Raw genomic sequence first — 13,963 nt, 5'->3', positions numbered from 1 at the left:
TAGGGACAGCTAGCGCAGATAGCCCTCGTGTAGCTTTGCGCGAAATTCAAAACAAACAAACTTTTATATGAAGTAAAGCTCTGAATTATCATCTTCTTATAAAATGAGTAAAACAAGACTAGATAAAGGTATAAATAAAATTGCACAACCCTTATACCATATTCATGCATTCTATTGGGATATAAAGAAATAACAAATAAAGGTACAATAAAATATGTTTTTTTATATTTTTACATAATAATTTACTACTAAAGTTTATATTCTCTCATATACTACTTGGTAATATAAAAATAAAATGTTTTTAAAAAGTATTTATAATATTACTAAGTGATCCTACCATTAATGTAATACCAGTATCAATAGATCTCTATATCTTAGTTGTATCCTTTAACCAAAGTATTTTAGTTTATCCTTTTCCAAAATTATTTTCAGTTCTTTACTTTAATATATTATCAGTAAAACACAAGAGCTGCTTTTTCCCACTACTGAAAAAAATGCGTTTCTTTCTTTGTAAAAATATCAGAAAATCTTATTGTATGCTTGTTTGGAAATTTTGAGAAGAGATACATAAAGACCCTCTGCGAAAGCCCAGCACTGATATTCAAATGATAGACTAGACGGAAGTCAACTAGTAAACAGCATTCAGCGCCACATATTTGGCGAATAGAGAGATTTGATTGTCACTGTTATAGCACACTCAAAGACAATAAGTGCGAATTTTTGTGGCATAGGGACGCAAACCATAATCTCTCAGATTCAAAATCCTGGCACGCTAATCATTAGGCCATTTCTGGTCCGTTTTTTTTATGGTATATAGATGTATTAATGTTCTTTTACGTATTTTACACACTTAGAAACAGCCCTTGAAGACACATCTATATAAGGTATTTGGTTAAGTGCTCAAATATCATATTATCATAACATATCCATCTAACTTTATAATATTTCTGAACGCAAATATATATATATATATATATATATATATTATTTTTCTAAAGCATTTCTTTAATTCTTTGAAATATTATTATTATTATGTTGGATTTTCAAAATCATGTAATTAATATTTTTATACTGTTACAAATCACATTCCAGTTCAATATTTCTGTTTGAGAGGTTGATAAATATTTTTTTAGGCATTTGAAAACTATTAGTTTTATTCACTGAAGTAAAAGTAAGGTTTCTTTGTATTCTGTATAAGGAAATACTGGAGGAAAAAATAGAAAATTTAAGTTCACTAATTGACTTACAGAAGTACCATGTTAGAAATCTTACCATTATCTACTTGTAGAATTCATATAATCTTGAACGTATTATATTGAACTCTACAAGAAACTTATTTTAGATTTTTCAGTTTTAGCTCTTTCATGCGATCTCAAAGAAATGATTTTATGAAATTAGTTTAAGGAAATTATTTTATTAATCGTCTTAAAATATTTTAATGTAAAAAGCTTAGAAGGAATATTAGTTAGTAAACGTGTAAAGTAGTTTTAATAAATTTTAAGAAGGCTTAATGTTTTAAAAGGTTTTATCTTTTAAATAAAGCTGAAATACTGGTATAGCTTTATAAAATATGTATATGTACGCAATATAACAAAGGAAGCGTTCTATTTTGTAATAGTAAGTTTCATTTTAAATTATTTAATATTAACACTACACTAGTACTGAGAAATTGAATACAAAAGATTTATGCTTAAACTTGGAAGAGATGTTAATCATTATTGATTTTGATTCAAGACAGTAAAATTAAATCGTCATAATAAAATAAAGCGTTAATGTTGCATAAAAGATGTCTGTCATGATGAACAAATCTTAAACAGAAATGTTGTTATATTTGATATCAACAATTGGAAAGGACTGCTATTTTAAACAAAAGAACTAGTGTTAGAACAAGCCACCGGATGACGGACGTACGGATATTGTAATTTCGCGAACGTGACCGAGGACACAGCGGGAAAATCGTTTTTATGAGAATCGGTAAGGTAAAACGCTAAGTACTTGCATCACATTTTTTTATTTTACCCTACTAGCAGTAGTATGACTCACATTGCGTTCCGTGAAATGGTTATTTGACAAATAGTGTTGAGGAATACACTCTAAAAGTTGTTGACTCAAAATGATTGAATAAGAAACCATAACAAACTGAAAATTTATAAAAATTGCACGTGCAATGGTCGAAAGATAGGTCAAGTAAGTAAAGGAATGAAGAATATTTTAGACAGAGGATTAGACACGGACATGAAACGGATATAGACTCTCTAAAGAATGTCATCAAGGTGGATTTTACTGTTCGTGGCTCAGCGAAAACAAGTCTGACAAGAAGTTAATTTTGGATATCGTATGAACAGCTCCAGGCTACAGAAGCTTCTCTTCACACTAGTCTCTTTTAACTGACAAGGTTTGACTTGTTATCAAGTGTGGTAGGACAGTTTTAAGGGTCTACGAGGCTGTTTCGAATGTACTATAGCGAGGTGGAATACTCTTTTAAATGGATGTCAAAATGGTTGAGTGTATTTTTCGAGTTTATAAGTCTGTATACATAGGCAAATACATCCTTTTCAAATTAAAGGTTTGTTAGGAATAATATAATTTTGGCGCCACTTTCAAGATTCCTCTGTTAGTTAAATATCAAATATAAATCACATATTACAGTAAAACAATATAATCATGACATTTTTCCTAACTAAAAGTTCTCTTACTTGTCTCGCTTCCTGCTATATACTGTTTCACCAGTTGCTGACATCATTCTTTGGTCATTAAATAGGTAGATGTTTTATGAACGCGTTCATTGCCATAAAATTGTGATAGATATTACTGTTTATAATATTTTTTAAGATAATAAATATCGTGGACCAATGTATCACGGAGTTTATCAACGTATAGTCTAAACCTGAGAGAACAAGTTCGTGAACAAAAATGCCATTTGGGAAACACTAGCTTATGGACTCTCAAACTTTTTGCTACCCACTCCCTTGAAAATATTTCAGGTTATCACGACCCTCTTCTCTCACATACATACAAACAAAAAAAGAATTAATTGATAATAACAAATTCCTGCATATACTCTAAAATATCAGTTATCGTTATATATTTTATAATCTCGCGACTCCCCTACAATAGACTTGTGATCCCCTTTTGGGCCAGGACCGAAGTTTGAAAAACGTTGCTCTGGTTTATCACTGGTGAAGAACTATTTTTATTATTAAATGTTGTTCACAGTTTCTAATCGATTTTAAAGAATCGTCACTTAGTATAATTCTAATCTATATGCTGTTAGTTTGATACCATATTTAATACTTGCCTGCAGTATATTTCTGAAATTATCTTAGAGTCTTAGGGTGAAAGTCTTAGTTTGGATATTAGAACTAATGATTATAATAATTTGTTCATGTACGGGTGAAAAATTAATAGGTAAGTTTCTATATCTGGGAGTACTGAACTGTTTATTCCTTTATAAAAAATAGTTATTTGGAAATCTTTTTAACCTATTTTAATGTAAATATTATATTAAGGCTGAGTGCGCGTATTTGTTTCATACCAAAACCACAACGTATTATCTACGGTGTCCATCAAGGGGAATCTAACCCGCTGCTTCTAGCGTTGTAAATCCGTAGACTTACCGCTGTCTCACCGGGGGACGTTAAATCTGAGACCTGAACATCGAAGTTAAGACTGTACTAATACAGTTGCAATATTTTATTTTGAGATAGCTTTTAAAATACATTAATGTACAAAGTAAATATTGATAGTTTTGTGTATATAGTTAATGCTCTGTCTGATTTCTCTGGATAGAAACTTTCACATCTTCACGTATAAATAATTATTGTCAAGTTGGCCTTATTGTACACAGATGTGTGTTTTGATTTTAAACTGTATACAGATACGCGGATAATGAGAATGTTTTTTTGTTGTTTTTTTCACTGAACATTTCTTGGAATAAAAAGCAGCAGCTGTACACTGTAAAATTCAGACTTCCCCTTGTTAGTTACATTGACATTTATTTATTCATCCACTCCCATAAAACAAACATTTGCTGAAGCCAGAGTTAACTGCCACGATTAACTGGTCTTTGTTCTTAAACAATCCCAATTTTGTTTTGTTCCCCTACTTCGTAGTTCAATACTTTGTTTATATTCTCTGTGCGACTTTTTTTAAAGCTAAAGTATTAATTATTTGTATGCTGTGTTGTACAATTTTCAAGAAATAATACTCCGCAGGTAGAAAAACAAGAGAAAATATATTGAAATTTAAGGATATACTGATTTAACATCACTACTTTCATCTTTAGATCATATGCGGATATATTTTGTTTTATTGGAAAGATTGAAGTTTTCAACAATGTCAGATATGTAGCTGACAAGACGGACATTTTTTAAATATGTAACCATTTAAAAACACTATTAAGAGTAACTTCAGTTATCGTATTTAATAAAGATTATTTTAACTTGAATACCTTTCTCGTAAAAAAAATAAAAGAATTTATACATAAATGTAAAAAAAAAGTCAGTTCAAATATTTATTGCTTTACATTGCAAAAGGTTAAACACGAACGAGGTGTATGAGCTAATTTAATAGCATATCGACGGAGATTCAAGCTATGGCGTTACGTGCGAATGTTTAACATCAATATATTTGATTCACTGCGAAATCACGACTATTCATCAAAGGTGCTATATGTCGGATCATGGCTCGATGTGTATATATAATAGCAGTTCTGAGTAACAATATTTGTATAAATGGTTAAATGATATTAAGTCAATGGACACATCCATAGCATTTAAAGTAACAATGTGCTTCAAAGCCTCTTATCTGACCAATCTGGAGAAATGCTTTCATCTGCAAAGAAAAGTATGTGACTACAAAACGAAACCCTTTGGCCTAAGAAACCATTGTTGTGAAGTTTACCGAAACTCTTACCAAACAGGCCACCAAACTTTCCAGCCACTCCTCAAAATCCACCGTTGTTTTCATAGAAATAAGGCTGAGAAAGCTGGAATCACAGCAATTCCATTCGACTACACACCCATTCAAGTCACCTGTTGAATATCTCATAGACATTTACTCTGTTAGAACTATTCAAAGTAATCATTGTATTCGACAGCCACAGAGAGTGAAGTGTATATGAAAAGTTTGTAAAGTTGGGTGGGTTAAGACTGACCTCGTTGTCCTTCGCATACACTTATTACGATGAAAATTATGGTGTCGAGTAACAGCGTATAGTCACTGCTATCAGGCTAAGCACGATCGAGTTTGAAGGAAATACTTCCAGATGCACTATGTGACCTGGAATAATTTTCTTGTAAAATGTGATTAACTTCTCTAATATAGTGCAGATGTTAAATGTTTTAAATTTTATTAATTTAAGAAGAAATACAACTGGTTCGGTGTTTTAATTATCCAGATAAATGAGATTTTGAAATTGCTAAATGCACAGTAAAAGTATTTTTAACAAACAATAACAAGAACCAAAACTGTGAAATGTTCCTGTGTGAACATTTATACTAACTGTTTCATTAAGCAACTAGAAATTACTTTCTTTGTTCAAATATATTGTGTGTGTTGATATATATGTATATGTGTGTGTATATATAGAGAGAAAGCTATTTCGCTACAAACGCGTCAGGGACATCTAATGGATGGGTATATAAATTAATTGTGTTAGAAGGGCAAGGGCTGCTTTAGTAAAGATTCTGAATAGAACAGTTCAAGAAAATGAACAAACAACTACAGTCGTGCAAGTTACTTCCATAATATTTTTATGACATTGTTAATAAAAAAAATTAGCATCTCTGGAAATAATAGTAATTGGCAAATTACTTTTAATACTACGTCAAAATCAGAAAAATATAATATGCTAAAACGTTTATGCCTTTTTATTTTATCCAATAGCATGGATGAGTAATTAAGTATATTAATATGTAAATATAAGTGTATGGACATTTTTGAAACAAAATTCAAGTAAACTATTACATAACAATTACTGAATGACATTCAGAAGGTGATTCCCCAATTTCACTGGATTATAAAGAGAAAAGGAGTAAAATAATGAATGGTTTATGGAGAGTAGGAAAACCCAACTATAGTGTTTGATATTCAGGTTTACGCCCTTCTATTCATGTTTCATAACCACCCTCTAAACATTGTTAGAAAGTCATGAGGTCAATTTTTAAGTTAAACTATAATCTTCTTTCGGTTAAAGCAGTTGTGGGATTTACTTCTATGAATTCCTGGGATTTAATCTGTATTGCAACTCTGCTTAGATATTTTTGTTACTTAAGACGTATTTAAGTAATACCAACAAAATCATTAGCTGTTCAAAGTATTACATCTTAGGTTATTCTAAGAAGTTTGATACGTTAAAATCATAATGATGAGAAATGTACACGGAATTCGTCTAAAAGAGTGTATTGTGTATGATCTTCAATAGACAAACAAGTAAAATAAAAACATGTTTCATTTCATCTTAGAGTCTTGCACAAGTTATCGGCATATTTATTAGTTAAAAAGAATGTCTGACGCCTTAAGCCAAATTGGGAGTTTACACCGAAGAATGACTATCGCTTAACTCTTTAATGACATTTAATGGCCTCTCTTTGCCTCTCCTGTTAGGGTGCATATACATATTTATCTTAAAACGTATAGGCTCATATAGCTGCAGTGTCATTATGACAATGGAACTTATTAAGCATCAGTAAGATTTCAGGGCAATAGTTTTCCCATACACAAGGAACCAAATGACTGATATATGAACGCTTGAAGCAAATACTTGATGTGCTTTACTAATGAGTTCACTGCTTACAACACATTGATTAATACAATTTACGACTAACAAGCGTGGGAAATATTTGTGACCAAACTACAAAACCATACATGTAATCTTTAAATTAGCATACTTAGAATCGTATTTTTTTTTGTTGCTATAAAATCGTCGTAAAACTTTCGAAATGAGAACAGTCAGGCATTTGTCCTCAGGGCAGTTGGTGTTTATAGTAATATTACATAAGCTTTAATGTAAAATTGCTTTAATTTTATCTTTTCTCTGCTCATGTACAAGTAACGTTTATTGAGCTGCTAGAATAAGAGCTTTTAACCTGTTTTAGGGAAATAGTTTCTTAAATTAAAACAGTTTTTATTACAAAAATATGTCTGTGTATAGTCACGAATAACGTAGTTATCGGACTGTCTATAAAATGGCCTTCTACCATTTATATTTCTTTTAAAACGTGTGAGTATATATATATATATATATATAATGTCTTCCTTATACATGTGCGTCAGTGCTGATATTTATGACCATTTTGCTATACATTTTATTTTTACAAAGCTGAATTTTAATTAGAAAAAATATGAAATGTTCGATCCTAAGTTACACAATACTTATAACCTTGTATTATGTGACTAGAACAATAATGCATTTGCAACCGTTTCCAGTTGTAGACAATATTAATGAAATAAAATACAATAAAATGCATGTTGTAGGTTATGAAGGTATATAATACTTTATACTCATAGTTGATTTTCCTTATGAATGTAGTTCATTGAGATATGTAGATACGCTTGCTTCATTAGCCTTGATGTTTTAACAAACAAATTTTGCTGCTTACAATTTTACCACCAAAGATAAAGATTCCTTCATCAAATTTTTGAATATACTCCTTCTAGTACGCTAACAGAGAAGAATAATTTATTTAATCCCTTATCATAAGTTATTATGTTCAAAATATTGGATACAACTATGAAATACATAGTAACAGTTTTGTGTTAAGGTGGCTGAATCGATTATTCATACAGTATATAACTAGGAGTGTGGTCATCTGAAAAAATGTGTCATATTTCAGCATTCTCTAATTTCAAAACACCATTTAAATTTCCATTGACAAAGCAGCTTATATATATATATTTACTTGGACTACTTGAAACAAACGTTAGATTAACTTGATTTCCGTTGAATTTCATGCATTGAATGAGATGGATTTCTCTGGTGAAACTCGTAGTCTCAAAATATTTTTCCTTCAAATTAAAAATAGCAGTTAATTCATTAATTGTAATTCAACATTTCAATAAAATATAACATTCCTCAATTGATAATTGAAATGTTTAAATACATGACTGTATTGTATGTCGGTGTATATTTTATATAAATGCATTTATAACATTGTCGGGTAATCAAAATACTGCTGGATTCTATATAATATTATATAAACGAAAAAGTTAATTTACCATCTTTTAATGATAATTTTTGTCATCCTTATTTATAGGGAATAAACATGTTTATTAATAAACCAAAAATTAAGAACATCATATTGATAATTAGTCAAGGAAACATAATTGGCATACGCAGACACATATAATAAGCGTAACATTTAACTTTTCTATGAGACATCACTTTTATATTGTTATTGTTACCATCTTATATTTTCATAAAAAATATAGCTTTTCTCATTAAAACTCTCAACGATATACAAATTGTCAACATGAGATAAAATTAATTTGAAATTTTGAATTAAAATCCTGAAATAATGATACAAGAAATGTGGAGAGTCGTATCTTACGTTTCTTTCTTTCTTCTAGTTGCAATCAGTATGGTCCTATTTGGCTGAGCATTACAATTTCCTCTTGTGTATCATTAATCCTGGGAGAAAAAAAAATAAATATTGCACAACATCGTAAGAAAAGAACTGCTGTGTTATAGGTTTTCACATGTGTGGTGGAAGATAGAAACAATCAATCACAGGAGCAGTCAATATACTGAGACAACTGAAAACCTGCTTCACATGCCTACTCGTTGTGACTGACCTTGCTGTTTAAGAGCCGCTCTCAGCACTCTTCCCTCATTGTGTGTCACGGGACATTTCATTTCTGTTTGCCCGTGGGTAAGATGCTTCTCTCGAGATGGCGCTCCAGTAGACTCAAATAAAGAAATAATATTTTAATATATCCTATTAGCGGCAAGAAGGAAAAATTTAAGCAAAAGAGATTCGTGCAAGCAAGAAAAACAGAGAAAACACACATCCATATATATAAACACACATAAATAATCATCATATTATCTTTCACTTCCAGTTATGTGTCATGTTAATTTGAATATACATAAATTGGAGCTGAATGATATTTCTGCAATGTTTATTAGATAACTCCTACAATACATTTGACAAAAAAGATAATACGGGTTTAAAACTTTTGAATCTTTCAATATGAAACTATCTCATAAAGAAATATATATTTTCAAGCTTTGCTTTTAAGCTTTCTATTTGAAATATAAACGCTTTACGGCAAAAATAATAAAATTACAATGCACCAATAATATCAATATACGTATATGAATGTATATTTTGAGTGTTACTAGTTAAGAGTTTTACTTTAAAAATGCACCTGCAAATAAAAATTTTAAATTCTAATCATAAGTTGCATAGATTATAGCAGATTTAAAAAACTGTCATTGAATATTGTTGTAACTAATGACCTACCTCTCATCACTACTGGGGTGAAATAGCCGTATCCAAGAGTTTTCCAGGCTGCACTCAATCCAGACTTTTTCATTGGAAATAAAATTTAACCGAGGAATTAGCTGTCTAATATGACAGTTTCCATTAATTTTCATCCAAGTTTCGACACTTAAAACGCCATGAGATCTGGCGTTTTTGCATCCACAGCTGTGATGAGTGGCTTATGGACTACAGTTCGTTCGTGAAGTACAGCATTGAGCTTTCTATAAACTGAGTGAAAGATATAATGTTAAATGTGCGGATATAATTTGCAACACGAGTGATTTATGTTTGAGGAACGGTATGACTTTGCTCATTAGCATATCTAGTGTTCTTCCAATTTTTCAGCACATTATTGACATTGACTTTGGGTATAAGTAGACGGGTTGAAATATAATATTCTCATAGTGCTTGTGAAGTTACCTGAACAAGCTTTTAGTGCATTTTAAAACTAGGAAGCTAGCTCTCTTGAGCAACTGCTGAGCTTTATAACCTCTACATAGCACTGCCTCATGGGAGTCACATTCATATTAAGTGAGGGTCTGTCAAGGAGTTTCATCCCAACACATTTTCTAATATAGTGTATTATATATATATATATATATTTATTTATTAAGGAAAGAACTGATAAACCAAAAGGTAATTGGAATATCTTCAAATAGTATTTGTATGTTGTTACTGTTAAATAATAATTTTTCATTACACTAATGCCACATTTTCCGAAATTGATCCTACTAACGAACTTTTCTATGGAAAAAAATATATAAAGGATTGTTCGTTTTAAAGCAACTTTGGGACAGGACATCTGCTGTGTCTATCGCGGGGTAAGTTAATAGTCTTACCTTATCGTTTTTCAAAAAAAAAAAAGGAAATAAGAAACTGTAAATTAGAAATGGAAAAACACTTTATCCCATGTTAATTTTGTCATTAGTGTTTTTTGTTGCTGTTGACAAATCAATAATAAATTCAAACATCTATATTAACCAGTGAAGAGACTTTTGAATATAAATTATTTCATAATACAAAGTTAAAATTAGCGTTAGAAATACAGCTTCGTTAACACCTGATAATCAATAGAACAACTTATTTTTGAAGCACAAACTCATCCTGTGGCTCAACGGTATACTTGAGAGCTCATAACGGTAATGCTCGGGTTCGATATCTCGGTGGGCTCAGCGCAGATAGCCCATTATGTAGTTCTTCTCTTAGTACCAAGTAATAATAACCAAACGAATAGAGCTAAAACGAAATCCATCCTTAAAGATGCCAGCGGAATTCGATAGAGATCTTAAAATTACATTTTATCATTTATTTTAACAATCGTTAGGATTTTTTCTTAGCTCTATGCTAATGGTTATTCAAGAACTTATGAGGAAAAGCAAAGAAAAACATAAGAAATAATGCGTTAACCACATTACACCTGACATATCCAGTGCCGACGAGGCCTGTACTCCGATACCAGAGTTCATGAAGTTGGCTAGTATATGTTAAACACAGTAGTGGTCCACGTGCTATTTATATAATCGATTTCACAAACAAGTGTCACTATGAGAACGAGAGTATGTAGGCTAATTGTAATTATTGTCAAGTGAATTTAAATAATTTACAAATAAGAATAATAGTAATGATAAATAACAGCATTATTTAATTACTTATTTTATAGTAACGATTATTTATTATCATTTAATTTAAATAAACTTTACTTTCATTTATTCGAAATCAATAGTAATTCATTATGTCACTGTTTAAGTCTGATAAAACAGACTTGAGAAAAACAGCATTCTCTGAAACTTCTATTATTACATATAAGGTGCATGGTATAGTTTAACTAGGTAGCATGTGGCCCGATATATATTTGTTGAGTACTTTTATAGTGTGTTTGTTTGCTGTGAAGCACAAAGCTGCACAATGGACTGTCTATGTTATTCCCTCTACGGGTATCGAAATCCAGTATTTAGCATCATAAGCCATCAGATATACCACAGATCCACTGGGTGGAGGCGTAATTTTATAACAGTTAGCATTTAAATTATCCTTAGAAAATTGTAATACGTTTAAAGTCACATTTTCTTCTCTGTATTGCTTAGACAAATACAAAGGGTGTAAGAAGTTAAAACTGATAAGAAAAATGGTTTCAAATACACTGGTCTGTATTAGATTCAAATGGTTTAATTTGTTGATTAGTGTCTGCTTATACATTTGTGGTATAATCTTAATATTAAATGAATAAGTATTGTGTTTTGGTTTATCAATTTGAAGTATATGTTGATCAAAGGAAATCTTAAAATCATGTAAAAGCTTTCATTTGGTAGTAAAATGGTTGCAACTTACATTAAAGAATAATGTAGTGATCTAGAATCTCGTGTGCTAATTCAATAAAGTACTGTGAATGCTATAAAAACGTACCCCAGAAGTATTTTCGCTGAGTTTTGGAATGAATTTTTGAATTCTAGTTCTTTTAACTGATTCGTATTTTTGTTTTGAAGAATATAACATAGAAAGAAATGTTTAACTCAAACATGATATGTCATTGAGACATTTAATTTAATTTATAAACATTCAAAAAATGTAAGTGAGATATCTTTTACTTTGAAAATTAGTTTTATATATTTTCGTATTTAATAATATATTATACATCAGATATTACCTTTCAAGTAACAAATATAAATAAAGCCCAATACACATTGTTACAAATTACTTTTTAATGACTGTATGGAACAAAAGTCTACGAACATTACACCATTGATCTTGCACAATTGCACAAATAAACAAAGCGAACATTTCGTTTTTACTTGATCTTGAGGATGTTTTTTCAGCATGCAATCAGGAAATTACATGTCTTCACCAGTATTTTAAACGTACAGAAAGAAGCTGTACTTGTGTATATTATTACAACCCTCCACAAGTTGTGCAAGAAACAATTAAATCATTGTTTTTAATATTTTTTCCCTATATTTTACATATATGTTTAGTCATTTATTAGTATTTTGATTTTATATTTAATACATATAAACAAATCTAATTATTTAAAAAATGTTAAAAGGTGCAGTATTAATCAAAACCAAATGGTATGAATTAAATGGGGTATATCGATCATAGTGTTAGGGGATTAAGTACAACTTTTTATTATTTATCAGCTACACACTTTAATTAGGTTATGTGTGAATGCAGTAACATCTGATCCTTGGCAGGGAATAATACATTCTTGATTATATTTTTTTACAATAGTTTTATTGTTTCGATAAACCTATATATTGTAGCACAAAGCTACACAATGGGCTATCTGTGCTCTATCCACCACTGGTATAGAAACCCAGCCTCTAGCATTGTAAGTCCGCAGACATGCCGCTGTGCCACTGGGAGGCTTTTCGTGGACGTTATATTTTCATTTTTCAAGTAAAGTTGTATTTTTTTACACTGCTTCGATTTTGTTCGTTACTATGACTTTAATTTTCACTATAATGGGTAGTGTTAAATTTCATATGCCAGCCTGATCAATAATTGGCATATACATTTGTGCGTGCGTGTGTGTGTACGTATGATTGTGAAACCTCTGATTGGCTTGCTACAACACTTGTAACTAATTATGATCTAAAATTTGCTTGACTGATATTCATATTCCATCCTTTTTAAAGATATGAACCTAAATTGTCATATTGGCCGTATTTTAACTTATGAGAGAACACGTTTATACTTACGACGCCCTTAATAGAAAAACCAGTTTTAGCCCTTTCCTAGAAAAACCATTTACCAGATCCTGCTAGCGACTTACTCCCTTAGTAAATGAATCACGGCGTAAGCAGACCATTGTGAGAACCTTCCGAGCATGAATCGTAAGACCTTGAACGATAGCAACCTATCAAACATTTCTAGCTTCGGACTGGTTGGCTTGGCTTTAAAAATGATAAACTATAACCATGCAGAAGAATGAGCATGTCTTCTGGCAGTTTTACAGAATAACTAACGGAGTTATTTGTATTAGCTGTTGGGAATAGGCTTGATAGATAGTACCATGAGAGTAACGTCAGTAACTGATCTGAACAAGAATAAAATAGAATTATATGATCAGTCTGGTGTTTCGCATTACAAGGTTGCCCAGGCGCAGCAGATTTAGTGGCGCAAGTATCAACGAATGCGCTACTTAAGCGTGTTAGTAAAGTAAATAAATAAAAAGTATAAAGTTACAGAGTCGTTTGAAATGAACGACGTCATAGCTAGTCTAGACTGAAATTCAAATAACTGAGGAGAGTCTGAAATATTTTTCTGAGTAGCGTGCTACGTGTGTTAACATTAATTTGAAATACAATATATATATATATATATTTATTTATTTATCACTGAATTGTGTAATTTTACAACAGAAATAAAATACCCAAAAACATTTGCTTGCGTTCTTTTATTATGCGAGATAAGCAAAATGAGATATCAGTTGGACAGTTTCTATTGATTATACAATCTGCCTAGAAATCCATTATTGTAAG

General features: G+C 30.8%; 1 protein-coding gene across 3 annotated transcripts in view; it reads right to left on the bottom strand.

The window, feature by feature from the left end:
• The window catches only part of LOC106466144 (hemicentin-2-like), a 40,106-nt gene extending 26,745 nt beyond the window's left edge, over positions 1 to 13,361 (bottom strand). The window contains exons 1-3 of one of the 3 annotated variants that reach the window (XM_022394138.1): positions 13,181 to 13,361; positions 9,465 to 9,713; positions 8,550 to 8,905 (exon numbers count right to left, since the gene is read on the bottom strand). The gene's annotated coding sequence lies outside the window, so the exon portion shown is untranslated. The remainder of the gene's footprint in view (positions 1 to 8,549; positions 8,906 to 9,464; positions 9,714 to 13,180) is intronic. The other 2 variants (XM_022394036.1, XM_022394084.1) reach the window with 2 other exon arrangements.
• Between the last annotated feature and the right edge of the window lie 602 nt (positions 13,362 to 13,963).

Source organism: Limulus polyphemus, unplaced genomic scaffold, assembly GCF_000517525.1.
Source record: "Limulus polyphemus unplaced genomic scaffold, Limulus_polyphemus-2.1.2 Scaffold2, whole genome shotgun sequence".
NCBI lineage: Eukaryota > Metazoa > Arthropoda > Merostomata > Xiphosura > Limulidae > Limulus > Limulus polyphemus.
This window is presented reverse-complemented; position numbering and strand designations above follow the sequence as displayed.